This window comes from Eumetopias jubatus, unplaced genomic scaffold (assembly GCF_037043125.1).
Source record: "Eumetopias jubatus isolate StellerSeaLion01/CBP00866 unplaced genomic scaffold, mEumJub1_p1.0 scaffold_30, whole genome shotgun sequence".
NCBI lineage: Eukaryota > Metazoa > Chordata > Mammalia > Carnivora > Otariidae > Eumetopias > Eumetopias jubatus.
In genome coordinates, this window is record NW_028274836.1 from 2,093,310 (window position 1) to 2,097,479 (window position 4,170).

General features: G+C 51.1%; 1 pseudogene; it reads left to right on the top strand.

The window, feature by feature from the left end:
- The first annotated feature begins 1,080 nt into the window (after positions 1-1,080).
- On the top strand, positions 1,081-2,275 carry LOC148161990 (histo-blood group ABO system transferase 2 pseudogene; annotated as a pseudogene).
- The last annotated feature ends 1,895 nt before the right edge of the window (positions 2,276-4,170 follow it).

The following is a 4,170-nucleotide window of genomic DNA, read 5'->3' on the forward strand; positions in this document are numbered from 1 at the left end:
GATTAGCTTGTGCAGTTCTTTCCAAAGGCCTTTGTGAATTTTCTTGGGAACACGTTGAATTTCCACATTGCATTGTGTACTATTGCCATCTTTTCAATAGTATGTCTTTTCATCACCGTGGGGTCCTCAGATTTATTTAGGTTTCCCTTTCTTTCAGCAATGTTTTGTAATTTTCAGCGTATAAGACTTGCACCTTGATTACATCTATTCCTAAGTATTTTGTCAATGATAATGTTCCCTAAAATGGAATTGTTTTCTTAAATTATTTTTTGGATGATTCATGGCTAATGTATACAAATAAGAGAGATTCTTGTGTATTGATATTAACTGGCTGTAATCATTTCTTGATTGTTTAGGAAGCTCTGTCTATAAGATGATGTCATCTCTGGTCTCTGAATAGACCTAGTTCTACTGTTTTCTTCCACATGTGGATTTCTTGCCTTATCATTCTGGGTAGAACTTTCAGTACGATACTGAGCAATGAGTGAAAGCCAGCATGATGGACTTGTTTTTGATTTCAGAGTAGAGCTGTCAGTCCTCAAAATTGAGCATGATGTTTGATTAGAGTTAGGGTTGGGGTTAGGGTTAGGGGCTAGGGTTAAGGGTTAGGGTTAGGGTAGGTGACCCTGTGACCCATGAAGCCCGACAGTCAGCATGCTAGAGCCAGGAACACTCCCCCTGTGCTGAGCTCCCCGGCAAACCCTGCACGTCCCCTCCCCTGGCTGACCCCCTGCAGGTTCTGTCCCCACCTGCCATGAGTTGAGCACCTTTGGGCACAGCCCTTGTTTCTATGGCCTACAGACTGGGTAGAATCAGCTGCATGGGTTTCTAGCCTCTAAGCCTCAGGCTCCCCTTTGTAAGATGGGGTCCTGATGGCTCCCATCTCTGGGAGCCAAAGGTAGGGAGGCCCCACCAGCAGACGCGCTCAGGCCAGGCCAGGAGGGTGGCTGTTGCTTAAAGCAGCCCAGGGCCTGCCCTCCTTGAAGAAAGTGCACACGTTCACGGCCCAAGTTTTGGGGTCCTGCTGCCAGCCTCTGGCAGTGACCCTCCTCCAGCCCTGTCCCCTGTCCCTGTGGATACATGGTCTTCCTGGAGATGTTCCTGCAGAGAGTTGAGAAGCAGTTCACGGTGGGACACAGGGTCACCTACTACGTCTTCACCAATCAGTTGCCCGCCGGGCCCCATGTGCCCCTCCGGGAAGGCCAGAGGGTGGTGGTGCTCGAGGTTCCCGGCACCCCGCGCTGGGAGGACGCGTCCATGCAGAGCACGTGATGATCCGCCGCTTCTGTAAGCAGCTTTTCCCATCATCGTGCGCTGAAATAAAGTTCTCAGACACCAATCTGAGCGGCCATGCAGGGCTGCCTCTGTAAGTAGGGCAGCAGCAGCTGGGTTCTGCACATCGCTTTTACGTCATTTTTTATCAGAAAAGCAAAGGCAGACGCCTCAAAGCGTGGGAAAGGAGGACAAAGGGATGGCAAGTATGCTGAAGCTGTGAAGCAGGCCTGCACCCTCCTCTACGCGCAGGCACGCAGGGAGGCCGTCATGGGATCGGGGAAGAGTGGGACGTTTGTGCTAGCAAACGCCAGGTGCAGGAAGGGGGGCACGGAGGGTTACATTCTTTCCTGGCTCCTAACCTTTGCCCTGCCCCTGGGGATCATGGGATCCTGCTCCTACCGGGCCATTGTGGTCAGTAGCCTGAGAACAGGAACGCTGCTGACGTTTCAGCTGCTTCCACAATCACTCCTTAGGGCTGACAATATATTTTCTAAGATTAACTCCACAATTCCTCTGTGAGGTGGACTACCTGGTGTGCACAGAGGTGGACATGAAGTTCCGCGACCACGTGAGTATGGAGACCCTCTTTGGCACCCTGCACCCCGGTTTCTACCAGGCGGCCCACAAGGATTTCAGCTACGAGCATTGGCCACAGTCCCAGGTGCACATTTCCCAGGGGCAAGGGCTACTTTGACTACAAGGGGGCCTTTTCTGGGGGGTCGGTGGTAGAGGTTCACCAACTGACCTTGGCCTGTCACCAGACAATGGGGGTCAACCTGGCCAATGGGATCGAGGCTGTGTGGCACGACGAGAGCCACCTGAACAGGTACCTGCTGGGCCATAAGCCCATTAAGGTGTTGTCCCCAGAGGACCTGTAGGACCCACAGCTGCTGGCCTGCCGCCAGAGGACCTGTGGGACCCACAGCTACTGGGCTGCCCCCCATCCTGAAGAAGCTGAGATTCATGGCTGTGCCCAAGAATCACCAGGACGGCAGCAGTGGTTAGTACTTGAGGAGTCGTTTTGGTGCCCACCGGGTCTTTCACTCGAGTTAACAGATGAGTCAGAAGGAAGGACGTCCTCAGTTAGGAAGTATAGACGAAGGTCAGAGTGGAGGTGGGCAAAGGCCTCTTTCAGAGAGCGGGGAAGCTCTGAGCTGCTTCTATACACCTTGCCCTGCTCATCGCTTCTGGCTGCCTGGCCCTGAGTTCTGTCCTTTCAATGAATTGGTCATCTAGTAAGTAACATGTTTCTCTGAGTTCCATGAGCCACTGGAGCAGATTATTCAGACCTGAAGAGGTTGTGGGGACCTCCAATCTGTAGCCCATAGCTCGGAAACAGGGGTGACTTCTCTGCCCAGCCACTGGCTGACCACTAAGTTAACAGCACAGGGATTCAGTAGCCATACACACAGCAAAGAATACAGACTTGACAAAGTAAATTCAGAAAAGTCACTAAACCAACAGTAGCAACTACAACGAGCAGCAATCATGAAGCCTGGCGTGGGGAAGGTCTGATGTTCGGGATGCTTCCATTATAATAATCATAATCACACCCTGGACTTGTCACTGGGGCCAAGTCCCCTGGCTGGGGGCCAATAGCTCCTACATGTTCCATGTGCCTCTCTCCCTGGCTCCTCCAGCCATGCACTGTCCTGTGCTGCTTCCCAGTAGAGGTCCGTTTTCACCAAAGCCAGGAAGATGGGATGGGTTTTTCTGACTCCGCATCCCCCGCCCCACAGTGTTGCAAGAGAGGAAAAAGTTTTCCTCAATTCTTTGAAGGTCCCTGGCTGAGTCTGGAAATTGACAAAGACAGATGGACAGGAGAAAAGCAAGCAAAATGTATTGATTGTTTTGGTGGGAACCTCACAAGACCATGACGACCAGCAGAGGTGACTGGAGCAGACAGCTCTTCTACCTTTTAGACAAAGAAGCAGTAAGTGTGTAAAGAATTGACAGACACAGGGGTTTGGACTAGGGCTCGTAAACGGTAAAGAAGTTAACTAGGAAGATAAGGGTTCGTTTAACCAGGTGTGTTCGTATAGACCCCGTGGTCCTAAATTCCTTGACTCTGGTGATAAGCACGTCATCCCTGTGGTCCGGGGAGAGAAAGTTCCACATGGGAGTATTCTGACCTGCTTAAGGGAAGAAGGGCTGATGGCTGGGGGTCAGAGAGACCTTCTTGCTTCTGCTCTATGCAAAAGTTCTTTTAGCTTCTATCTTTAATTTGCCAAGGTGCCATATTTGGGTTAGCGTGTCCTGACCCTCACTGGCCTGGTGCTGTACTCTGTCTCCTAGTATCCAGGATATTGGGTGTGCTGCTGTGGAGACCTCCCAGCCCTGGGGTAGCCCCTTGTCCAGGGAGGTGCCTGCCTCAAGGGGCGGGTTGCTAAGGGTGGCCGCCCCTCCTCAGGGAGATTGGGTGGGAGAGTGCAGATCTTACTTCGAGAAACTGACTTACATTTCCTAAAAAGGTCTACCTGACAGTGGGATCATACAGGAGTTCTATTTTTAGTATTTTGGGGAAAATCCATCCTTTTCCCAGCATGGCTGTGCCAACCAAAGTCAATTCCGGATGATTTTTACCTATAAACCAGAGATTTTTTAAGAACTCCAGCAGAGAACATGAGGAGAACATTTTCATGACCTTAGACAGGCAGAGATTTCCCAGGATGCAAAGTATACTGACCGTAGGCACAAACCGGTGACTTAGAAACTATGAAATGAAGAACTTGTTCTCCTTCTTCCATTTCTGGCTAGTGTGCTGGTCTGTGGCTCGATCCCACCTCAGGCAGCTGGAAGGTTGACCTCCCAGGTCAGCTACCACTGAGATGGCTACTGTTTCTAGAAATTCTTCGGGGTGTGGCCAGGTTTCCCCACCTGTGCACTGATCAAGTC